The sequence below is a fragment of the Lissotriton vulgaris genome, chromosome 8, assembly GCF_964263255.1.
Source record: "Lissotriton vulgaris chromosome 8, aLisVul1.2, whole genome shotgun sequence".
Lineage (NCBI taxonomy): Eukaryota > Metazoa > Chordata > Amphibia > Caudata > Salamandridae > Lissotriton > Lissotriton vulgaris.
The window spans coordinates 853,642,997-853,669,880 of NC_141696.1; the positions used below are offsets into that span (position 1 = coordinate 853,642,997).

At 48.0% G+C, this 26,884-nt stretch overlaps 1 protein-coding gene across 2 annotated transcripts in view; it reads left to right on the forward strand.

Annotated features, from left to right (window-relative positions):
- Nucleotides 1–26,884, forward strand: part of LOC147698103 (arylsulfatase D-like) — a 548,762-nt gene that overhangs the window by 476,216 nt on the left and 45,662 nt on the right. The window lies entirely within an intron of this gene.

A 26,884-nucleotide genomic window follows, 5' to 3' on the forward strand; every position in this document is an offset into this window, starting at 1 on the left:
CAAGCTATCTTCTCCTTTTTGTATGCGAGTGACTGCATTTAACGGACGCTGAGATGGCTCACATTTCCTGGTTTTGAGCTGCTGCCAGGCGCTGAGCCTGGGTGCGGACTGTTGGGGGGGATGGCTGCACTGCTATTCTGGGGAATTGTTGTGCAGTGGCACATTGCCTTTGGCTCATGTGAATTGACACTAAGAGGTGATGGTGCCAGGAGCTTTACTGAGTTAAGACTTAGTATGCAATTACTACCTGCACTTTTACTGGTGACCTCTGCCCTAGCGCTGTACACACTACAGATTTAACAACAAGGGGTGGTGATGGACAGAGTTTCTGAATTAAGCAGAATACTCTCACCCAGTCAAGAGATCAGGGCTAGATCCAACACTGTTTTTTAGCTCACTGCACCATCCCAGCTCAGAACCTGGGTATATGCAAATTAGTCTGTTCCTGTCCCAGTGCATGATGGGAACAGGGCAAACCAAACTACCAAGCCAATTCATACACTGGGAAGGAAACAAGCTTCCGGGGACCGGTTTCTGGCATTTCAGCTGTCGTCGGCCCGGCTTGCTTGAATCCTGATGGTGCAATGAGCAAGGGACTCACATCTGAGTATACCCTTCCACGCTTATGGTGGACAAAATATTTAACAACAAGGGGTGGTGATGGACAGAGTTTCTGAATTAAGCAGAATACTCTCACCCAGTCAAGAGATCAGGGCTAGATCCAACACTGTTTTTTAGCTGACTGCACCATCCCAGCTCAGAACCTGGCTAAATGCAAATTAGTCTGTTCCTGTCCCAGTGCATGATGGGAACAGGGCAAACCAAACTACCAAGCCAATTCTTACACTGGGAAGGAAACAAGCTTCCGGGGACCGGTTTCTGGCATTTCAGCCGTCGTCGGCCCGGCTTGCTTGAATCCTGATGGTGCAATGAGCAAGGGACTCACATCTGAGTATACCCTCCCACGCTTATGGTGGACAAAATATTTAACAACAAGGGGTGGTGATGGACAGAGTTTCTGAATTAAGCAGAATACTCTCACCCAGTCAAGCGATCAGGGCTAGATCCAACACTGTTTTTTAGCTCACTGCACCATCCCAGCTCAGAACCTGGCTATATGCAAATTAGTCTGTTCCTGTCCCAGTGCATGATGGGAACAGGGCAAACCAAACTACCAAGCCAATTCTTACACTGGGAAGGAAACAAGCTTCCGGGGACCGGTTTCTGGCATTTCAGCCGTCGTCGGCCCGGCTTGCTTGAATCCTGATGGTGCAATGAGCAAGGGACTCACATCTGAGTATACCCTTCCACGCTTATGGTGGACAAAATATTTAACAACAAGGGGTGGTGATGGACAGAGTTTCTGAATTAAGCAGAATACTCTCACCCAGTCAAGAGATCAGGGCTAGATCCAACACTGTTTTTTAGCTCACTGCACCATCCCAGCTCAGAACCTGGCTATATGCAAATTAGTCTGTTCCTGTCCCAATGCATGATGGGAACAGGGCAAAACAAACTACCAAGCAATTCTTACACTGGGAAGCAAACAAGCTTCCGGGGACCGGTTTCTGGCATTTCAGCCGTCGTCGGCCCGGCTTGCTTGAATGCTGATGGTGCAATGAGCAAGGGACTCACATCTGAGTATACCCTTCCACGCTTATGGTGGACAAAATATTTAACAACAAGGGGTGGTGATGGACAGAGTTTCTTAATTAAGCAGAATACTCTCACCCAGTCAAGAGATCAGGGCTAGATCCAACACTGTTTTTTAGCTCACTGCACCATCCCAGCTCAGAACCTGGCTATATGCAAATTAGTCTGTTCCTGTCCCAGTGCATGATGGGAACAGGGCAAACCAAACTACCAAGCCAATTCTTACACTGGGAAGGAAACAAAATTCCGGGGACCGGTTTCTGACATTTCAGCCGTCGTCGGCCCGGCTTGCTTGAATCCTGATGGTGCAATGAGCAAGGGACTCACATCTGAGTATACCCTTCCACGCTTATGGTGGAAAATTATTTAACAACAAGGGGTGGTGATGGACAGAGTTTCTGAATTAAGCAGAATACTCTCACCCAGTCAAGAGATCAGGGCTAGATCCAACACTGTTGTTTAGCTCACTGCACCATCCCAGCTCAGAACCTGGCTATATGCAAATTAGTCTGTTCCTGTCCCAGTGCATGATGGGAACAGGGCAAACCAAACTACCAAGCCAATTCTTACACTGGGAAGGAAACAAGCTTCCGGGGACCGGTTTCTGGCATTTCAGCCGTCATCGTTCCGGCTTGCTTGAATCCTGATGGTGCAATGAGCAAGGGACTCACATCTGAGTATACCCTTCCACGCTTATGGTGGACAAAATATTTAACAACAAGGGGTGGTGATGGACAGAGTTTCTGAATTAAGCAGAATACTCTCACCCAGTCAAGAGATCAGGGCTAGATCCAACACTGTTTTTTAGCTCACTGCACCATCCCAGCTCAGAACCTGGCTAAATGCAAATTAGTCTGTTCCTGTCCCAGTGCATGATGGGAACAGGGCAAACCAAACTACCAAGCCAATTCTTACACTGGGAAGGAAACAAGCTTCCCGGGACCGGTTTCTGGCATTTTAGCTGTCGTCGGCCCGGCTTGCTTGAATCCTGATGGTGCAATGAGCAAGGGACTCACATCTGAGTATACCCTTCCACGCTTATGGTGGACAAAATATTTAACAACAAGGGGTGGTGATGGACAGAGTTTCTGAATTAAGCAGAATACTCTCACCCAGTCAAGAGATCAGGGCTAGATCCAACACTGTTTTTTAGCTCACTGCACCATCCCAGCTCAAGACCTGGCTATATGCAAATTAGTCTGTTCCTGTCCCAGAGCATGATGGGAACAGGGCAAACCAAACTACCAAGCCAATTCTTACACTGGGAAGGAAACAAGCTTTCGGGGACCGGTTTCTGGCATTTCAGCCGTCGTCGGCCCGGCTTGCTTGAATCCTGATGGTGCAATGAGCAAGGGACTCACATCTGAGTATACCCTTCCACGCTTATGGTGGACAAAATATTTAACAACAAGGGGTGGTAATGGACAGAGTTTCTGAATTAAGCAGAATACTCTCACCCAGTCAAGAGATCAGGGCTAGATCCAACACTGTTTTTTAGCTCACTGCACCATCCCAGCTCAGAACCTGGCAATATGCAAATTAGTCTGTTCCTGTCCCAGTGCATGATGTGAACAGGGCAAACCAAACTACCAAGCCAATTCTTACACTGGGAAGGAAACAAGCTTCCGGGGAACGGTTTCTGGCATTTCAGCCGTCGTCGGCCCGGCTTGCTTGAATCCTGATGGTGCAATCAGCAAGGGACTCACATCTGAGTATACCCTTCCACGCTTATGGTGGACAAAATATTTAACAACAAGGGGTGGTGATGGACAGAGTTTCTGAATTAAGCAGAATACTCTCACCCAGTCAAGAGATCAGGGCTAGATCCAACACTGTTTTTTAGCTCACTGCACCATCCCAGCTCAGAACCTGGCTATATGCAAATTAGTCTGTTCCTGTCCCAGTGCATGATGGGAACAGGGCAAACCAAACTACCAACCCAATTCTTACACTGGGGAGGGAACAAGCTTCCGGGGACCGGTTTCTGGCATTTCAGCCGTCATCGACCCGGCTTGCTTGAATCCTGATGGTGCAATGAGCAAGGGACTCACATCTGAGTATACCCTTCCACGCTTATGGTGGACAAAATATTTAACAACAAGGGGTGGTGATGGACAGAGTTTCTGAATTAAGCAGAATACTCTCACCCAGTCAAGAGATCAGGGCTAGATCCAACACTGTTTTTTAGCTCACTGCACCATCCCAGCTCAGAACCTGGCTATATGCAAATTAGTCTGTTCCTGTCCCAGTGCATGATGGGAACAGGGCAAACCAAACTACCAAGCCAATTCTTACACTGGGAAGGAAACAAGCTTCCGGGGACCGGTTTCTGGCATTTCAGCCGTCGTCGGCCCGGCTTGCTTGAATCCTGATGGTGCAATGAGCAAGGGACTCACATCTGAGTATACCCTTCCACGCTTATGGTGGACAAAATATTTAACAACAAGGGGTGGTGATGGACAGAGTTTCTGAATTAAGCAGAATACTCTCACCCAGTCAAGAGATCAGGGCTAGATCCAACACTGTTTTTTGGCTCACTGCACCATCCCAGCTCAGAACCTGGCTATATGCAAATTAGTCTGTTCCTGTCCCAGTGCATGATGGGAACAGGGCAATTCAAACTACCAAGCCAATTCTTACACTGGGAAGCAAACAAGCTTCCAGGGACCGGTTTCTGGCATTTCAGCCGTCGTCGGCCCGGCTTGCTTGAATCCTGATGGTGCAATGAGCAAGGGACTCACATCTGAGTATACCCTTCCACGCTTATGGTGGAAAATTATTTAACAACAGGGGGTGGTGATGGACAGAGTTTCTGAATTAAGCAGAATACTCTCACCCAGTCAAGAGATCAGGGCTAGATCCAACAGTGTTGTTTAGCTCTCTGCTCCATCCCAGCTCAGAACCTGGCTATATGCAAATTAGTCTGTTCCTGTCCCAGTGCATGATGGGAACAGGGCAAACCAAACTACCAAGCCAATTCTTACACTGGGAAGGAAACAAGCTTCCGGGGACCGGTTTCTGGCATTTCAGCCGTCGTCGTTCCGGCTTGCTTGAATCCTGATGGTGCAATGAGCAAGGGACTCACATCTGAGTATACCCTTCCACGCTTATGGTGGACAAAATATTTAACAACAAGGGGTGGTGATGGACAGAGTTTCTGAATTAAGCAGAATACTCTCACCCAGTCAAGAGATCAGGGCTAGATCCAACACTGTTTTTTAGCTCACTGCACCATCCCAGCTCAGAACCTGGCTATATGCAAATTAGTCTGTTCCTGTCCCAGTGCATGATGGGAACAGGGCAAACCAAACTACCAAGCCAATTCTTACACTGGGAAGGAAACAAGCTTCCGGGGTCCGGTTTCTGGCATTTCAGCCGTCGTCGGCCCGGCTTGCTTGAATCCTGATGGTGCAATGAGCAAGGGACTCACATCTGAGTATACCCTTCCACGCTTATGGTGGACAAAATATTTAACAACAAGGGGTGGTGATGGACAGAGTTTCTGAATTAAGCAAAATACTCTCACCCAGTCAAGAGATCAGGGCTAGATCCAACACTGTTTTTTAGCTCACTGCACCATCCCAGCTCAGAACCTGGCTATATGCAAATTAGTCTGTTCCTGTCCCAGTGCATGATGGGAACAGGGCAAACCAAACTACCAAGCCAATTCTTACACTGGGAAGGAAACAAGCTTCCGGGGACCGGTTTCTGGCATTTCAGCCGTCGTCGGCCCGGCTTGCTTGAATCCTGATGGTGCAATGAGCAAGGGACTCACATCTGAGTATACCCTTCCAAGCTTATGGTGGACAAAATATTTAACAACAAGGGGTGGTGATGGACAGAGTTTCTGAATTAAGCAGAATACTCTCACCCAGTCAAGAGATCAGGGCTAGATCCAACACTGTTTTTTAGCTCACTGCACCATCCCAGCTCAGAACCTGGCTATATGCAAATTAGTCTGTTCCTGTCCCAGTGCATGATGGGAACAGGGCAAACCAAACTACCAAGCCAATTCTTACACTGGGAAGGAAACAAGCTTCCGGGGACCGGTTTCTGGCATTTCAGCCGTCGTCGGCCCGGCTTGCTTGAATCCTGATGGTGCAATGAGCAAGGGACTCACATCTGAGTATACCCTTCCACGCTTATGGTGGACAAAATATTTAACAACAAGGGGTGGTGATGGACAGAGTTTCTGAATTAAGCAGAATACTCTCACCCAGTCAAGAGATCATTGCTAGATCCAACACTGTTTTTTAGCTCACTGCACCATCCCAGCTCAGAACCTGGCTATATGCAAATTAGTCTGTTCCTGTCCCAGTGCATGATAGGAACAGGGCAAACCAAACTACCAAGCCAATTCTTACACTGGGAAGGAAACAAGCTTCCGGGGACCGGTTTCTGGCATTTCAGCCGTCGTCGGCCCGGCTTGCTTGAATCCTGATGGTGCAATGAGCAAGGGATTCCACATCTGAGTATACCCTTCCAAGCTTATGGTGGACAAAATATTTAACAACAAGGGGTGGTGATGGACAGAGTTTCTGAATTAAGCAGAATACTCTCACCCAGTCAAGAGATCAGGGCTAGATCCAACACTGTTTTTTAGCTCACTGCACCATCCCAGCTCAGAACCTGGCTATATGCAAATTAGTCTGTTCCTGTCCCAGTGCATGATGGGAACAGGGCAAACCAAACTACCAAGCCAATTCTTACACTGGAAAGGAAACAAGCTTCCGGGGACCGGTTTCTGGCATTTCAGCCATCGTCGGCCCGGCTTGCTTGAATCCTGATGGTGCAATGAGCAAGGGACTCACATCTGAGTATACCCTTCCACGCTTATGGTGGACAAAATATTTAACAACAAGGGGTGGTGATGGACAGAGTTTCTGAATTAAGCAGAATACTCTCACCCAGTCAAGAGATCAGGGCTAGATCCAACACTGTTTTTTAGCTCACTGCACCATCCCAGTTCAGAACCTGGCTATATGCAAATTAGTCTGTTCCTGTCCCAGTGCATGATGGGAACAGGGCAAACCAAACTACCAAGCCAATTCTTACACTGGGAAGGAAACAAGCTTCCGGGGACCGGTTTCTGGCATTTCAGCCGTCGTCGGCCCGGCTTGCTTGAATCCTGATGGTGCGATGAGCAAGGGACTCACATCTGAGTATACCCTTCCACGCTTATGGTGGACAAAATATTTAACAACAAGGGGTGGTGATGGACAGAGTTTCTGAATTAAGCAGAATACTCTCACCCAGTCAAGAGATCAGGGCTAGATCCAACACTGTTTTTAGCTCACTGCACCATCCCAGCTCAGAACCTGGCTATATGCAAATTAGTCTGTTCCTGTCCCAGTGCATGATGGGAACAGGGCAAACCAAACTACCAAGCCAATTCTTACACTAGGAAGGAAACAAGCTTCCGGGGACCGGTTTCTGGCATTTCAGCCGTCGTCGGCCCGGCTTGCTTGAATCCTGATGGTGCAATGAGCAAGGGACTCACATCTGAGTATACCCTTCCACGCTTATGGTGGACAAAATATTTAACAACAAGGGGTGGTGATGGACAGAGTTCCCGAATTAAGCAGAATACTCTCACCCCGTCAAGAGATCAGGGCTAGATCCAACACTGTTTTTTAGCTCACTGCACCATCCCAGCTCAGAACCTGGCTATATGCAAATTAGTCTGTTCCTGTCCCAGTGCATGATGGGAACAGGGCAAACCAAACTACCAAGCCAATTTTTACACTGGGTAGGAAACAAGCTTCCGGGGACCGGTTTCTAGCATTTCAGCCGTCGTCGGCCCGGCTTGCTTGAATCCTGATGGTGCAATGAGCAAGGGACTCACATCTGAGTATACCCTTCCAAGCTTATGGTGGACAAAATATTTAACAACAAGGGGTGGTGATGGACAGAGTTTCTGAATTAAGCAGAATACTCTCACCCAGTCAAGAGATCACGGCTAGATCCAACACTGTTTTTTAGCTCACTGCACCATCCCAGCTCAGAACCTGGCTATATGCAAATTAGTCTGTTCCTGTCCCAGTGCATGATGGGAACAGGGCAAACCAAACTACCAAGCCAATTCTTACACTGGGAAGGAAACAAGCTTCCGGGGACCGGTTTCTGGCATTTCAGCTGTCGTCGGCCCGGCTTGCTTGAATCCTGATGGTGCAATGAGCAAGGGACTCACATCTGAGTATACCCTTCCACGCTTATGGTGGACAAAATATTTAACAACAAGGGGTGGTGATGGACAGAGTTTCTGAATTAAGCAGAATACTCTCACCCAGTCAAGAGATCAGGGCTAGATCCAACACTGTTTTTTAGCTCACTGCACCATCCCAGCTCAGAACCTGGCTATATGCAAATTAGTCTGTTCCTGTCCCAGTGCATGATGGGAACAGGGCAAACCAAACTACCAAGCCAATTCTTACACTGGGAAGGAAACAAGCTTCCGGGGACCGGTTTCTGGCATTTCAGCCGTCGTCGGCCCGGCTTGCTTGAATCCTGATGGTGCAATGAGCAAGGGACTCACATCTGAGTATACCCTTCCACGCTTATGGTGGACAAAATATTTAACAACAAGGGGTGGTGATGGACAGAGTTTCTGAATTAAGCAAAATACTCTCACCCAGTCAAGAGATCAGGGCTAGATCCAACACTGTTTTTTAGCTCACTGCACCATCCCAGCTCAGAACCTGGCTATATGCAAATTAGTCTGTTCCTGTCCCAGTGCATGATGGGAACAGGGCAAACCAAACTACCAAGCCAATTCTTACACTGGGAAGGAAACAAGCTTCCGGGGACCGGTTTCTGGCATTTCAGCCGTCGTCGGCCCGGCTTGCTTGAATCCTGATGGTGCAATGAGCAAGGGACTCACATCTGAGTATACCCTTCCACGCTTATGGTGGACAAAATATTTAACAACAAGGGGTGGTGATGGACAGAGTTTCTGAATTAAGCAGAATACTCTCACCCAGTCAAGAGATCATTGCTAGATCCAACACTGTTTTTTAGCTCACTGCACCATCCCAGCTCAGAACCTGGCTATATGCAAATTAGTCTGTTCCTGTCCCAGTGCATGATAGGAACAGGGCAAACCAAACTACCAAGCCAATTCTTACACTGGGAAGGAAACAAGCTTCCGGGGACCGGTTTCTGGCATTTCAGCCGTCGTCGGCCCGGCTTGCTTGAATCCTGATGGTGCAATGAGCAAGGGATTCCACATCTGAGTATACCCTTCCAAGCTTATGGTGGACAAAATATTTAACAACAAGGGGTGGTGATGGACAGAGTTTCTGAATTAAGCAGAATACTCTCACCCAGTCAAGAGATCAGGGCTAGATCCAACACTGTTTTTTAGCTCACTGCACCATCCCAGCTCAGAACCTGGCTATATGCAAATTAGTCTGTTCCTGTCCCAGTGCATGATGGGAACAGGGCAAACCAAACTACCAAGCCAATTCTTACACTGGAAAGGAAACAAGCTTCCGGGGACCGGTTTCTGGCATTTCAGCCGTCGTCGGCCCGGCTTGCTTGAATCCTGATGGTGCAATGAGCAAGGGACTCACATCTGAGTATACCCTTCCACGCTTATGGTGGACAAAATATTTAACAACAAGGTGTGGTGATGGACAGAGTTTCTGAATTAAGCAGAATACTCTCACCCAGTCAAGAGATCAGGGCTAGATCCAACACTGTTTTTTAGCTCACTGCACCATCCCAGTTCAGAACCTGGCTATATGCAAATTAGTCTGTTCCTGTCCCAGTGCATGATGGGAACAGGGCAAACCAAACTACCAAGCCAATTTTTACACTGGGTAGGAAACAAGCTTCCGGGGACCGGTTTCTGGCATTTCAGCCGTCGTCGGCCCGGCTTGCTTGAATCCTGATGGTGCAATGAGCAAGGGACTCACATCTGAGTATACCCTTCCACGCTTATGGTGGACAAAATATTTAACAACAAGGGGTGGTGATGGACAGAGTTTCTGAATTAAGCAGAATACTCTCACCCAGTCAAGAGATCATTGCTAGATCCAACACTGTTTTTTAGCTCACTGCACCATCCCAGCTCAGAACCTGGCTATATGCAAATTAGTCTGTTCCTGTCCCAGTGCATGATCGGAACAGGGCAAACCAAACTACCAAGCCAATTCTTACACTGGGAAGGAAACAAGCTTCCGGGGACCGGTTTCTGGCATTTCAGCCATCGTCGGCCCGGCTTGCTTGAATCCTGATGGTGCAATGAGCAAGGGACTCACATCTGAGTATACCCTTCCACGCTTATGGTGGACAAAATATTTAACAACAAGGGGTGGTGATGGACAGAGTTTCTGAATTAAGCAGAATACTCTCACCCAGTCAAGAGATCATTGCTAGATCCAACACTGTTTTTTAGCTCACTGCACCATCCCAGCTCAGAACCTGGCTATATGCAAATTAGTCTGTTCCTGTCCCAGTGCATGATAGGAACAGGGCAAACCAAACTACCAAGCCAATTCTTACACTGGGAAGGAAACAAGCTTCCGGGGACCGGTTTCTGGCATTTCAGCCGTCGTCGGCCCGGCTTGCTTGAATCCTGATGGTGCAATGAGCAAGGGACTCACATCTGAGTATACCCTTCCACGCTTATGGTGGACAAAATATTTAACAACAAGGGGTGGTGATGGACAGAGTTTCTGAATTAAGCAGAATACTCTCACCCAGTCAAGAGATCAGGGCTAGATCCAACAGTGTTGTTTAGCTCTCTGCTCCATCCCAGCTCAGAACCTGGCTATATGCAAATTAGTCTGTTCCTGTCCCAGTGCATGATGGGAACAGGGCAAACCAAACTACCAAGCCAATTCTTACACTGGGAAGGAAACAAGCTTCCGGGGACCGGTTTCTGGCATTTCAGCCGTCGTCGTTCCGGCTTGCTTGAATCCTGATGGTGCAATGAGCAAGGGACTCACATCTGAGTATACCCTTGCACGCTTATGGTGGACAAAATATTTAACAACAAGGGGTGGTGATGGACAGAGTTTCTGAATTAAGCAGAATACTCTCACCCAGTCAAGAGATCACGGCTAGATCCAACACTGTTTTTTAGCTCACTGCACCATCCCAGCTCAGAACCTGGCTATATGCAAATTAGTCTGTTCCTGTCCCAGTGCATGATGGGAACAGGGCAAACCAAACTACCAAGCCAATTCTTACACTGGGAAGGAAACAAGCTTCCGGGGACCGGTTTCTGGCATTTCAGCTGTCGTCGGCCCGGCTTGCTTGAATCCTGATGGTGCAATGAGCAAGGGACTCACATCTGAGTATACCCTTCCACGCTTATGGTGGACAAAATATTTAACAACAAGGGGTGGTGATGGACAGAGTTTCTGAATTAAGCAGAATACTCTCACCCAGTCAAGAGATCAGGGCTAGATCCAACACTGTTTTTTAGCTCACTGCACCATCCCAGCTCAGAACCTGGCTATATGCAAATTGGTCTGTTCCTGTCCCAGTGCATGATGGGAACAGGGCAAACCAAACTACCAAGCCAATTCTTACACTGGGAAGCAAACAAGCTTCCGGGGACCGGTTTCTGGCATTTCAGCCGTCGTCGGCCCGGCTTGCTTGAATCCTGATGGTGCAATGAGCAAGGGACTCACATCTGAGTATACCCTTCCACGCTTATGGTGGACAAAATATTTAACAACAAGGGGTGGTGATGGACAGAGTTTCTGAATTAAGCAAAATACTCTCACCCAGTCAAGAGATCAGGGCTAGATCCAACACTGTTTTTTAGCTCACTGCACCATCCCAGCTCAGAACCTGGCTATATGCAAATTAGTCTGTTCCTGTCCCAGTGCATGATGGGAACAGGGCAAACCAAACTACCAAGCCAATTCTTACACTGGGAAGGAAACAAGCTTCCGTGGACCGGTTTCTGGCATTTCAGCCATCGTCGGCCCGGCTTGCTTGAATCCTGATGGTGCAATGAGCAAGGGACTCACATCTGAGTATACCCTTCCACGCTTATGGTGGACAAAATATTTAACAACAAGGGCTGGTGATGGACAGAGTTTCTGAATTAAGCAGAATACTCTTACCCAGTCAAGAGATCAGGGCTAGATCCAACACTGTTTTTTAGCTCACTGCACCATCCCAGCTCAGAACCTGGCTATATGCAAATTAGTCTGTTCCTGTCCCAGTGCATGATCGGAACAGGGCAAACCAAACTACCAAGCCAATTCTTACACTGGGAAGGAAACAAGCTTCCGGGGACCGGTTTCTGGCATTTCAGCCGTCGTCGGCCCGGCTTGCTTGAATCCTGATGGTGCAATGAGCAAGGGACTCACATCTGAGTATACCCTTCCACGCTTATGGTGGACAAAATATTTAACAACAAGGGGTGGTGATGGACAGAGTTTCTGAATTAAGCAGAATACTCTCACCCAGTCAAGAGATCATTGCTAGATCCAACACTGTTTTTTAGCTCACTGCACCATCCCAGCTCAGAACCTGGCTATATGCAAATTAGTCTGTTCCTGTCCCAGTGCATGATGGGAACAGGGCAAACCAAACTACCAAGCCAATTCTTACACTGGAAAGGAAACAAGCTTCCGGGGACCGGTTTCTGGCATTTCAGCCGTCGTCGGCCCGGCTTGCTTGAATCCTGATGGTGCAATGAGCAAGGGACTCACATCTGAGTATACCCTTCCACGCTTATGGTGGACAAAATATTTAACAACAAGGGGTGGTGATGGACAGAGTTTCTGAATTAAGCAGAATACTCTCACCCAGTCAAGAGATCAGGGCTAGATCCAACACTGTTTTTTAGCTCACTGCACCATCCCAGTTCAGAACCTGGCTATATGCAAATTAGTCTGTTCCTGTCCCAGTGCATGATGGGAACAGGGCAAACCAAACTACCAAGCCAATTCTTACACTGGGAAGGAAACAAGCTTCCGGGGACCGGTTTCTGGCATTTCAGCCGTCGTCGGCCCGGCTTGCTTGAATCCTGATGGTGCAATGAGCAAGGGACTCACATCTGAGTATACCCTTCCACGCTTATGGTGGACAAAATATTTAACAACAAGGGGTGGTGATGGACAGAGTTTCTGAATTAAGCAGAATACTCTCACCCAGTCAAGAGATCAGGGCTAGATCCAACACTGTTTTTTAGCTCACTGCACCATCCCAGCTCAGAACCTGGCTATATGCAAATTAGTTTGTTCCTGTCCCAGTGCATGATGGGAACAGGGCAAACCAAACTACCAAGCCAATTCTTACACTGGGAAGGAAACAAGCTTCCGGGGACCGGTTTCTGGCATTTCAGCCGTCGTCGGCCCGGCTTGCTTGAATCCTGATGGTGCAATGAGCAAGGGACTCACATCTGAGTATACCCTTCCACGCTTATGGTGGACAAAATATTTAACAACAAGGGGTGGTGATGGACAGAGTTTCCGAATTAAGCAGAATACTCTCACCCAGTCAAGAGATCAGGGCTAGATCCAACACTGTTTTTTAGCTCACTGCACCATCCCAGCTCAGAACCTGGTTATATGCAAATTAGTCTGTTCCTGTCCCAGTGCATGATGGGAACAGGGCAAACCAAACTACCAAGCCAATTTTTACACTGGGTAGAAAACAAGCTTCCGGGGACCGGTTTCTGGCATTTCAGCCGTCGTCGGCCCGGCTTGCTTGAATCCTGATGGTGCAATGAGCAAGGGACTCACATCTGAGTATACCCTTCCACGCTTATGGTGGACAAAATATTTAACAACAAGGGGTGGTGATGGACAGAGTTTCTGAATTAAGCAGAATACTCTCACCCAGTCAAGAGATCATTGCTAGATCCAACACTGTTTTTTAGCTCACTGCACCACCCCAGCTCAGAACCTGGCTATATGCAAATTAGTCTGTTCCTGTCCCAGTGCATGATAGGAACAGGGCAAACCAAACTAACAAGCCAATTCTTACACTGGGAAGGAAACAAGCTTCCGGGGACCGGTTTCTGGCATTTCAGCCGTCGTCGGCCCGGCTTGCTTGAATCCTGATGGTGCAATGAGCAAGGGATTCACATCTGAGTATACCCTTCCACGCTTATGGTGGACAAAATATTTACCAACAAGGAGTGGTGATGGACAGAGTTTCTGAATTAAGCAGAATACTCTCACCCAGTCAAGAGATCAGGGCTAGATCCAACACTGTTTTTTAGCTCACTGCACCATCCCAGCTCAGAACCTGGCTATATGCAAATTAGTCTGTTCCTGTCCCACTGCATGATGGGAACAGGGCAAACCAAACTACCAAGCCAATTCTTACACTGGGAAGGAAACAAGCTTCCGGGAACCGGTTTCTGGCATTTCAGCCGTCGTCAGCCCGGCTTGCTTGAATCCTGATGGTGCAATGAGCAGGAACTCACATCTGAGTATACCCTTCCACGCTTATGGTGGACAAAATATTTAACAACAAGGGGTGGTGATGGACAGAGTTTCTGAATTAAGCAGAATACTCTCACCCAGTCAAGAGATCAGGGCTAGATCCAACACTGTTTTTTTAGCTCACTGCACCATCCCAGCTCAGAACCTGGCTATATGCAAATTAGTCTGTTCCTGTCCCAGTGCATGATGGGAACAGGGCAAACCAAACTACCAAGCCAATTCTTACACTGGGAAGGAAACAAGCTTCCGGGGACCGGTTTCTGGCATTTCAGCCGTCGTCGGCCCGGCTTGCTTGAATCCTGATGGTGCAATGAGCAAGGGACTTACATCTGAGTATACCCTGCCACGCTTATGGTGGACAAAATATTTAACAACAAGGGGTGGTGATGGACAGAGTTTCTGAATTAAGCAGAATACTCTCACCCAGTCAAGAGATCAGGGCTAGATCCAACACTGTTTTTTAGCTCACTGCACCATCCCAGCTCAGAACCTGGCTACATGCAAATTAGTCTGTTCCTCTCCCAGTCCCTGATGGGAACAGGGCAAACCAAACTACCAAGCCAATTCTTACACTGGGAAGGAAACAAGCTTCTGGGGACCGGTTTCTGGCATTTCAGCCCTCGTCGGCCCGGCTTGCTTGAATCCTGATGGTGCAATGAGCAAGGGACTCACATCTGAGTATACCCTTCCACGCTTATGGTGGACAAAATATTTAACAACAAGGGGTGGTGATGGACAGAGTTTCTGAATTAAGCAGAATACTCTCACCCAGTCAAGAGATCAGGGCTAAATCCAACACTGTTTTTTAGCTCACTGCACCATCCCAGCTCAGAACCTGGCTATATGCAAATTAGTCTGTTCCTGTCCCACTGCATGATGGGAACAGGGCAAACCAAACTACCAAGCCAATTCTTACACTGGGAAGGAAACAAGCTTCCGGGGACCGGTTTCTGGCATTTCAGCCGTCGTCGGCCCGGCTTGCTTGAATCCTGATGGTGCAATGAGCAAGGGACTCACATCTGAGTATACCCTTCCATGCTTATGGTGGACAAAATATTTAACAACAAGGGGTGGTGATGGACAGAGTTTCTGAATTAAGCAGAATACTCTCACCCAGTCAAGAGATCAGGGCTAGATCCAACACTGTTTTTAGCTCACTGCACCATCCCAGCTCAGAACCTGGCTATATGCAAATTAGTCTGTTCCTGTCCCAGTGCATGATGGGAACAGGGCAAACCAAACTACCAAGCCAATTCTTACACTGGGAGGGAAACAAGCTTCCGGGGACCGGTTTCTGGCATTTCAGCCGTCGTCGGCCCGGCTTGCTTGAATCCTGATGGTGCAATGAGCAAGGGATTCACATCTGAGTATACCCTTCCACGCTTATGGTGGACAAAATATTTAACAACTAGGAGTGGTGATGGACAGAGTTTCTGAATTAAGCAGAATACTCTCACCCAGTCAAGAGATCAGGGCTAGATCCAACACTGTTTTTTAGCTCACTGCACCATCCCAGCTCAGAACCTGGCTATATGCAAATTAGTCTGTTCCTGTCCCAGTGCATGATGGGAACAGGGCAAACCAAACTACCAAGCCAATTCTTACACTGGAAAGGAAACAAGCTTCCGGGGACCGGTTTCTGGCATGTCATCCGTCGTCGGCCCGGCTTGCTTGAATCCTGATGGTGCAATGAGCAAGGGACTCACATCTGAGTATACCCTTCCACGCTTATGGTGGACAAAATATCTAACAACAAGGGGTGGTGATGGACAGAGTTTCTGAATTAAGCAGAATACTCTCACCCAGTCAAGAGATCATTGCTAGGTCCAACACTGTTTTTTAGCTCACTGCACCATCCCAGCTCAGAACCTGGCTATATGCAAATTAGTCTGTTCCTGTCCCAGTGCATGATAGGAACAGGGCAAACCAAACTACCAAGCCAATTCTTACACTGGGAAGGAAACAAGCTTCCGGGGACCGGTTTCTGGCATTTCAGCTGTTGTCGGCCCGGCTTGCTTGAATCCTGATGGTGCAATGAGCAAGGGACTCACATCTGAGTATACCCTTCCACGCTTATGGTGGACAAAATATTTAACAACAAGGGGTGGTGATGGACAGAGTTTCTGAATTAAGCAGAATACTCTCACCCAGTCAAGAGATCAGGGCTACATCCAACACTGTTTTTTAGCTCACTGCACCATCCCAGCTCAGAACCTGGCTATATGCAAATTAGTCTGTTCCTGTCCCAGTGCACGATGGGAACAGGGCAAACCAAACTACCAAGCCAATTCTTACACTGGGAAGGAAACAAGCTTCCGGGGACCGGTTTCTGGCATTTCAGCCGTCGTCGGCCCGGCTTGCTTGAATCCTGATGGTGCAATGAGCAAGGGACTCACATCTGAGTATACCCTTCCACGCTTATGGTGGACAAAATATTTAACAACAAGGGGTGGTGATGGACAGAGTTTCTGAATTAAGCAGAATACTCTCACCCAGTCAAGAGATCAGGGCTAGATCCAACACTGTTTTTTAGCTCACTGCACCATCCCAGCTCAGAACCTGGCTATATGCAAATTAGTCTGTTCCTGTCCCAGTGCATGATGGGAACAGGGCAAACCAAACTACCAAGCCAATTCTTACACTGGAAAGGAAACAAGCTTCCGGGGACCGGTTTCTGGCATGTCATCCGTCGTCGGCCCGGCTTGCTTGAATCCTGATGGTGCAATGAGCAAGGGACTCACATCTGAGTATACCCTTCCACGCTTATGGTGGACAAAATATCTAACAACAAGGGGTGGTGATGGACAGAGTTTCTGAATTAAGCAAAATACTCTCACCCAGTCAAGAGATCATTGCTAGGTCCAACACTGTTTTTTAGCTCACTGCACCATCCCAGCTCAGAACCTGGCTATATGCAAATTAGTCTGTTCCTGTCCCAGTGCATGATAGGAACAGGGCAAACCAAACTACCAAGCCAATTCTTACACTGGGAAGGAAACAAGCTTCCGGGGACCGGTTTCTGGCATTTCAGCTGTTGTCGGCCCGGCTTGCTTGAATCCTGATGGTGCAATGAGCAAGGGACTCACATCTGAGTATACCCTTCCACGCTTATGGTGGACAAAATATTTAACAACAAGGGGTGGTGATGGACAGAGTTTCTGAATTAAGCAGAATACTCTCACCCAGTCAAGAGATCAGGGCTACATCCAACACTGTTTTTTAGCTCACTGCACCATCCCAGCTCAGAACCTGGCTATATGCAAATTAGTCTGTTCCTGTCCCAGTGCACGATGGGAACAGGGCAAACCAAACTACCAAGCCAATTCTTACACTGGGAAGGAAACAAGCTTCCGGGGACCGGTTTCTGGCATTTCAGCCGTCGTCGGCCCGGCTTGCTTGAATCCTGATGGTGCAATGAGCAAGGGACTCACATCTGAGTATACCCTTCCACGCTTATGGTGGACAAAATATTTAACAACAAGGGGTGGTGATGGACAGAGTTTCTGAATTAAGCAGAATACTCTCACCCAGTCAAGAGATCAGGGCTAGATCCAACACTGTTTTTTAGCTCACTGCACCATCCCAGCTCAGAACCTGGCTATATGCAAATTAGTCTGTTCCTGTCCCAGTGCATGATGGGAACAGGGCAAACCAAACTACCAAGCCAATTCTTACACTGGGAAGGAAACAAGCTTCCGGGGACCGGTTTCTGGCATTTCAGCCGTCGTCGGCCCGGCTTGCTTGAATCCTGATGGTGCAATGAGCAAGGGACTCACATCTGAGTATACCCTTCCACGCTTATGGTGGACAAAATATTTAACAACAAGGGGTGGTGATGGACAGAGTTTCTGAATTAAGCAGAATACTCTCACCCAGTCAAGAGATCAAGGCTAGATCCAACACTGTTTTTTAGCTCACTGCACCATCCCAGCTCAGAACCTGGCTATATGCAAATTAGTCTGTTCCTGTCCCAGTGCATGATGGGAACAGGGCAAACCAAACTACCAAGCCAATTCTTACACTGGGAAGGAAACAAGCTTCCGGGGACTGGTTTCTGGCATTTCAGCCGTCGTCGGCCTGGCTTGCTTGAATCCTGAGGGTGCAATGAGCAAGGGACTCACATCTGAGTATACCCTTCCACGCTTATGGTGGACAAAATATTTAACAAGGGGTGGTGATGGACAGAGTTTCTGAATTGAGCAGAATACTCTCACCCAGTCAAGAGATCAGGGCTAGATCCAACACTGTTTTTTAGCTCACTGCAGCATCCCAGCTCAGAACCTGGCTATATGCAAATGAGTCTGTTCCTGTCCCAGTGCATGATGGGAACAGGGCAAACCAAACTACCAAGCCAATTCTTACACTGGGAAGGAAACAAGCTTCCGGGGACCGGTTTCTGACATTTTAGCCGTCGTCGGCCCGGCTTGCTTGAATCCTGATGGTGCAATGAGCAAGGGACTCACATCTGAGTATACCCTTCCACGCTTATGGTGGACAAAATATTTAACAACAAGGGGTGGTGATGGACAGAGTTTCTGAATTAAGCAGAATACTCTCACCTAGTCAAGAGATCAGGGCTAGATCCAACACTGTTTTTTTAGCTCACTGCACCATCCCAGCTCAGAACCTGGCTATATGCAAATTAGTCTGTTCCTGTCCCAGTGCATGTTAGGAACAGGGCAAACCAAACTACCAAGCCAATTCTTACACTGGGAAGGAAACAAGCTTCCGGGGACCGGTTTCTGGCATTTCAGCCGTCGTCGGCCCGGCTTGCTTGAATCCTGATGGTGCAATGAGCAAGGGATTCACATCTGAGTATACCCTTCCACGCTTATGGTGGACAAAATATTTAACAACAAGGAGTGGTGATGGACAGAGTTTCTGAATTAAGCAGAATACTCTCACCCAGTCAAGAGATCAGGGCTAGATCCAACACTGTTTTTTAGCTCACTGCACCATCCCAGCTCAGAACCTGGCTATATGCAAATTAGTCTGTTCCTGTCCCAGTGCATGATGGGAACAGGGCAAACCAAACTACCAAGCCAATTCTTACACTGGAAAGGAAACAAGCTTCCGGGGACCGGTTTCTGGCATGTCAGCAGTCGTCGGCCCGGCTTGCTTTAATCCTGATGGTGCAATGAGCAAGGGACTCACATCTGAGTATACCCTTCCACGCTTATGGTGGACAAAATATCTAACAACAAGGGGTGGTGATGGACAGAGTTTATGAATTAAGCAGAATACTCTCACCCAGTCAAGAGATCATTGCTAGGTCCAACACTGTTTTTTAGCTCACTGCACCATCCCAGGTCAGAACCTGGCTATATGCAAATTAGTCTGTTCCTGTCCCAGTGCATGATAGGAACAGGGCAAACCAAACTACCAAGCCAATTCTTACACTGGGAAGGAAACAAGCTTCCGGGGACCGGTTTCTGGCATTTCAGCCGTCGTCGGCCCGGCTTGCTTGAATCCTGATGGTGCAATGAGCAAGGGATTCACATCTGAATATACCCTTCCACGCTTATGGTGGACAAAATATTTAACAACAAGGAGTGGTGATGGACAGAGTTTCTGAATTAAGCAGAATACTCTCACCCAGTCAAGAGATCAGGGCTAGATCCAACACTGTTTTTTAGCTCACTGCACCATCCCAGCTCAGAACCTGGCTATATGCAAATTAGTCTGTTCCTGTCCCAGTGCATGATGGGAACAGGGCAAACCAAACTATCAAGCCAATTCTTACACTGGGAAGGAAACAAGCTTCTGGGGACCGGTTTCTGGCATTTCAGCCGTCGTCGGCCCGGCTTGCTTGAATCCTGATGGTGCAATGAGCAAGGGACTCACATCTGAGTATACCCTTCCACGCTTATGGTGGACAAAATATTTAACAACAAGGGGTGGTGATGGACAGAGTTTCTGAATTAAGCAGAATACTCTCACCCAGTCAAGAGATCAGGGCTAGATCCAACACTGTTTTTTAGCTCACTGCACCATCCCAGCTCAGAACCTGGCTTTATGCAAATTAGTCTGTTCCTGTCCCAGTGCATGATGGGAACAGGGCAAACCAAACTACCAAGCCAATTCTTACACTGGGAAGGAAACAAGCTTCCAGGGACCGGTTTCTGGCATTTCAGCCGTCGTCGGCCCGGCTTGCTTGAATCCTGATGGTGCAATGAGCAAGGGACTCACATCTGAGTATACCCTTCCACGCTTATGGTGGACAAAATATTTAACAACAAGGGGTGGTGATGGACAGAGTTTCTGAATTAAGCAGAATACCCTCACCCAGTCAAGAGATCAGGGCTAGATCCAACACTGTTTTTTAGCTCACTGCACCATCCCAGCTCAGAACCTGGCTATATGCAAATTAGTCTGTTCCTGTCCCAGTGCATGATGGGAACAGGGCAAACCAAACTACCAAGCCAATTCTTACACTGGGAAGGAAACAAGCTTCCGGGGACCGGTTTCTGGCATTTCAGCCGTCGTCGGCCCGGCTTGCTTGAATCCTGATGGTGCAATGAGCAAGGGACTCACATCTGAGTATACCCTTCCACGCTTATGGTGGACAAAATATTTAACAACAAGGGGTGGTGATGGACAGAGTTTCTGAATTAAGCAGAATACTCTCACCCAGTCAAGAGATCAAGGCTAGATCCAACACGGTTTTTTAGCTCACTGCACCATCCCAGCTCAGAACCTGGCTATATGCAAATTAGTCTGTTCCTGTCCCAGTGCATGATGGGAACAGGTCAAACCAAACTACCAAGCCAATTCTTACACTGGGAAGGAAACAAGCTTCCGGGGACCGGTTTCTGGCATTTCAGCCGTCGTCGGCCTGGCTTGCTTGAATCCTGATGGTGCAATGAGCAAGGGACTCACATCTGAGTATACCCTTCCACGCTTATGGTGGACAAAATATTTAACAACAAGGGGTGGTGATGGACAGAGTTTCTGAATTGAGCAGAATACTCTCACCCAGTCAAGAGATCAGGGCTAGATCCAACACTGTTTTTTAGCTCACTGCACCATCCCAGCTCAGAACCTGGCTTTATGCAAATTAGTCTGTTCCTGTCCCAGTGCATGATGGGAACAGGGCAAACCAAAACTACCAAGACAATTCTTACACTGGGAAGGAAACAAGCTTCCGGGGACCGGTTTCTGGCATTTCAGCTGTCTTCGACCCGGCTTGCTTGAATACTGATGGTGCAATGAGCAAGGGACTCCCATCTGAGTATACCCTTCCACGCTTATGGTGGACAAAATATTTAACAACAAGGGGTGGTGATGGACAGAGTTTCTGAATTGAGCAGAATACTCTCACCCAGTCAAGAGATCAGGGCTAGATCCAACACTGTTTTTTAGCTCACTGCAGCATCCCAGCTCAGAACCTGGCTATATGCAAATGAGTCTGTTCCTGTCCCAGTGCATGATGGGAACAGGGCAAACCAAACTACCAAGCCAATTCTTACACTGGGAAGGAAACAAGCTTCCGGGGACCGGTTTCTGGCATTTCAGCCGTCGTCGGCCCGGCTTGCTTGAATCCTGATGGTGCAATGAGCAAGGGACTCACATCTGAGTATACCCTTCCACGCTTATGGTGGACAAAATATTTAACAACAAGGGGTGGTGATGGACAGAGTTTCTGAATTAAGCAGAATACTCTCACCCAGTCAAGAGATCAGGGCTAGATCCAACACTGTTTTTTAGCTCACTGCACCATCCCAGCTCAGAACCTGGCTATATGCAAATTAGTCTGTTCCTGTCCCAGTGCATGATGGGAACAGGGCAAACCAAACTACCAAGCCAATTCTTACACTGGGAAGGAAACAAGCTTCCGGGGACCGGTTTCTGGCATTTCATTCGTCGTCGGCCCGGCTTGCTTGAATCCTGATGGTGCAATGAGCAAGGGACTCACATCTGAGTATACCCTTCCACGCTTATGGTGGACAAAATATTTAACAACAAGGGGTGGTGATGGACAGAGTTTCTGAATTAAGCAGAATACTCTCACCTAGTCAAGAGATCAGGGCTAGATCCAACACTGTTTTTTAGCTCACTGCACCATCCCAGCTCAGAACCTGGCTATATGCAAATTAGTCTGTTCCTGTCCCAGTGCATGTTAGGAACAGGGCAAACCAAACTACCAAGCCAATTCTTACACTGGGAAGGAAACAAGCTTCCGGGGACCGGTTTCTGGCATTTCAGCCGCCGTCGGCCCGGCTTGCTTGAATCCTGATGGTGCAATGAGCAAGGGATTCACATCTGAGTATACCCTTCCACGCTTATGGTGGACAAAATATTTAACAACAAGGAGTGGTGATGGACAGAGTTTCTGAATTAAGCAGAATACTCTCACCCAGTCAAGAGATCAGGGCTAGATCCAACACTGTTTTTTAGCTCACTGCACCATCCCAGCTCAGAACCTGGCTATATGCAAATTAGTCTGTTCCTGTCCCAGTGCATGATGGGAACAGGGCAAACCAAACTACCAAGCCAATTCTTACACTGGAAAGGAAAAAAGCTTCCGGGGACCGGTTTCTGGCATGTCAGCCGTCGTCGGCCCGGCTTCCTTTAATCCTGATGGTGCAATGAGCAAGGGACTCACATCTGAGTATACCCTTCCACGATTATGGTGGACAAAATATCTAACAACAAGGGGTGGTGATGGACAGAGTTTATGAATTAAGCAGAATACTCTCACCCAGTCAAGAGATCATTGCTAGGTCCAACACTGTTTTTTAGCTCACTGCACCATCCCAGCTCAGAACCTGGCTATATGCAAATTAGTCTGTTCCTGTCCCAGTGCATGATAGGAACAGGGCAAACCAAACTACCAAGCCAATTCTTACACTGGGAAGGAAACAAGCTTCCGGGGACCAGTTTCTGGCATTTCAGCCGTCGTCGGCCCGGCTTGCTTGAATCCTGATGGTGCAATGAGCAAGGGATTCACATCTGAATATACCCTTCCACGCTTATGGTGGACAAAATATTTAACAACAAGGAGTGGTGATGGAAAGAGTTTCTGAATTAAGCAGAATACTCTCACCCAGTCAAGAGATCAGGGCTAGATCCAACACTGTTTTTTAGCTCACTGCACCATCCCAGCTCAGAACCTGGCTATATGCAAATTAGTCTGTTCCTGTCCCAGTGCATGATGGGAACAGGGCAAACCAAACTACCAAGCCAATTCTTACACTGGAAAGGAAACAAGCTTCCGGGGACCGGTTTCTGGCATTTCAGCCGTCGTCGGCCCGGCTTGCTTGAATCCTGATGGTGCAATGAGCAAGGGACTCACATCTGAGTATACCCTTCCACGCTTATGGTGGACAAAATATTTAACAACACGGGGTGGTGATGGACAGAGTTTCTGAATTAAGCAGAATACTCTCACCCAGTCAAGAGAACAGGGCTAGATCCAACACTGTTTTTTAGCTCACTGCACCATCCCAGCTCAGAACCTGGCTATATGCAAATTAGTCTGTTCCTGTCCCAGTGCATGATGGGAACAGGGCAAACCAAACTACCAAGCCAATTCTTACACTGGGAAGGAAACAAGCTTCTGGGGACCGGTTTCTGGCATTTCAGCCGTCGTCGGCCCGGCTTGCTTGAATCCTGATGGTGCAATGAGCAAGGGACTCACATCTGAGTATACCCTTCCACGCTTATGGTGGACAAAATATTTAACAACAAGGGGTGGTGATGGACAGAGTTTCTGAATTAAGCAGAATACTCTCACCCAGTCAAGAGATCAGGGCTAGATCCAACACTGTTTTTTAGCTCACTGCACCATCCCAGCTCAGAACCTGGCTATATGCAAATTAGTCTGTTCCTGTCCCAGTGCATGATGGGAACAGGGCAAACCAAACTACCAAGCCAATTCTTACACTGGGAAGGAAACAAGCTTCCAGGGACCGGTTTCTGGCATTTCAGCCGTCGTCGGCCCGGCTTGTTTGAATCCTGATGGTGCAATGAGCAAGGGACTCACATCTGAGTATACCCTTCCACGCTTATGGTGGACAAAATATTTAACAACAAGGGGTGGTGATGGACAGAGTTTCTGAATTAAGCAGAATACTCTCACCCAGTCAAGAGATCAGGGCTAGATCCACCACTGTTTTTTAGCTCACTGCACCATCCCAGCTCAGAACCTGGCTATATGCAAATTAGTCTGTTCCTGTCCCAGTGCATGATGGGAACAGGGCAAACCAAACTACCAAGCCAATTCTTACACTGGGAAGGAAACAAGCTTCCGGGGACCGGTTTCTGGCATTTCAGCCATCGTCGGCCCGGCTTGCTTGAATCCTGATGGTGCAATGAGCAAGGGACTCACATCTGAGTATACCCTTCCACGCTTATGGTGGACAAAATATTTAACAACAAGGGGTGGTGATGGACAGAGTTTCTGAATTAAGCAGAATACTCGTACCCAGTCAAGAGATCAAGGCTAGATCCAACACTGTTTTATAGCTCACTGCACCATCCCAGCTCAGAACCTGGCTATATGCAAATGAGTCTGTTCCTGTCCCAGTGCATGATGGGAACAGGGCAAACCAAACTACCAAGCCAATTCTTACACTGGGAAGGAAACAAGCTTCCGGGGACCGGTTTCTGGCATTTCAGCCGTCGTCGGCCCGGCTTGCTTGAATCCTGATGGTGCAATGAGCAAGGGACTCACATCTGAGTATACCCTTCCACGCTTATGGTGGACAAAATATTTAACAACAAGGGGTGGTGATGGACAGAGTTTCTGAATTAAGCAGAATACTCTCACCTAGTCAAGAGATCAGGGCTAGATCCAACACTGTTTTTTAGCTCACTGCACCATCCCAGCTCAGAACCTGGCTATATGCAAATTAGTCTGTTCCTGTCCCAGTGCATGTTAGGAACAGGGCAAACCAAACTACCAAGCCAATTTTGACACTGGGAAGGAATCAAGCTTCCGGGGACCGGTTTCTGGCATTTCAGCCGTCGTCGGCCCGGCTTGCTTGAATCCTGATGGTGCAATGAGCAAGGGATTCACATCTGAGTATACCCTTCCACGCTTATGGTGGACAAAATATTTAAAAACAAGGGGTGGTGATGGACAGAGTTTCTGAATTGAGCAGAATACTCTCACCCAGTCAAGAGATCAGGGCTAGATCCAACACTGTTTTTTAGCTCACTGCACCATCCCAGCTCAGAACCTGGCTATATGCAAATTAGTCTGTTCCTGTCCCAGTGCATGATGGGAACAGGGCAAACCAAACTACCAAGCCAATTCTTACACTGGAAAGGAAACAAGCTTCCGGGGACCGGTTTCTGGCATTTCAGCCGTCGTCGGCCCGGCTTGCTTGAATCTTGATGGTGCAATGAGCAAGGGACTCACATCTGAGTATACCCTTCCACGCTTATGGTGGACAAAATATTTAACAACAAGGGGTGGGGATGGACAGAGTTTCTGAATTAAGCAGAATACTCTCACCCAGTTAAGAGATCAGGGCTAGATCCAACACTGTTTTTTAGCTCACTGCACCATCCCAGCTCAGAACTTGGCTATATGCAAATTAGTCTGTTCCTGTCCCAGTGCATGATGGGAACAGGGCAAACCAAACTACCAAGCCAATTCTTACACTGGGAAGGAAACAAGCTTTTGGGGACCGGTTTCCGGCATTTCAGCCGTCGTCGTCCCGGCTTGCTTGAATCCTGATGGTGCAATGAGCAAGGGACTCACATCTGAGTAAACCCTTCCACGCTTATGGTGGACAAAATATTTAACAACAAGGGGTGGTGATGGACAGAGTTTCTGAATTAAGCAGAATACTCTCACCCAGTCAAGAGATCAGGGCTAGATCCAACACTGTTTTTTAGCTCACTGCACCATCCCAGCTCAGAACTTGGCTATATGCAAATTAGTCTGTTCCTGTCCGAGTGCATGATGGGAACAGGGCAAACCAAACTACCAAGCCAATTCTTACACTGGGAAGGAAACAAGCTTCCGGGGACCGGTTTCTGGCATTTCAGCCGTCGTCGGCCCGGCTTGCTTGAATCCTGATGGTGCAATGAGCAAGGGACTCACATCTGAGTATACCCTTCCACGCTTATGGTGGACAAAATATTTAACAACAAGGGGTGGTGATGGACAGAGTTTCTGAATTAAGCAGAATACTCTCACCGAGTCAAGAGATCATTGCTAGATCCAACACTGTTTTTTAGCTCACTGCACCATCCCAGCTCAGAACCTGGCTATATGCAAATTAGTCTGTTCCTGTCCCAGTGCATGATAGGAACAGGGCAAACCGAACTACCAAGCCAATTCTTACACTGGGAAGGAAACAAGCTTCCGGGGACCGGTTTCTGGCATTTCAGCCGTCGTCGGCCCGGCTTGCTTGAATACTGATGGTGCAATGAGCAAGGGACTCACATCTGAGTATACCCTTCCACGCTTATGGTGGACAAAATATTTAACAACAAGGGGTGGTGATGGACAGAGTTTCTGAATTGAGCAGAATACTCTCACCCAGTCAAGAGATCAGGGCTAGATCCAACACTGTTTTTTAGCTCACTGCACCATCCCAGCTCAGAACCTGGCTATATGCAAATGAGTCTGTTCCTGTCCCAGTGCATGATGGGAACAGGGCAAACCAAACTACCAAGCCAATTCTTACACTGGGAAGGAAACAAGCTTCCGGGGACCGTTTTCTGGCATTTCAGCCGTCGTCGGCCCGGCTTGCTTGAATCCTGATGGTGCAATGAGCAAGGGACTCACATCTGAGTATACCCTTCCACGCTTATGGTGGACAAAATATTTAACAACAAGGGGTGGTGATGGACAG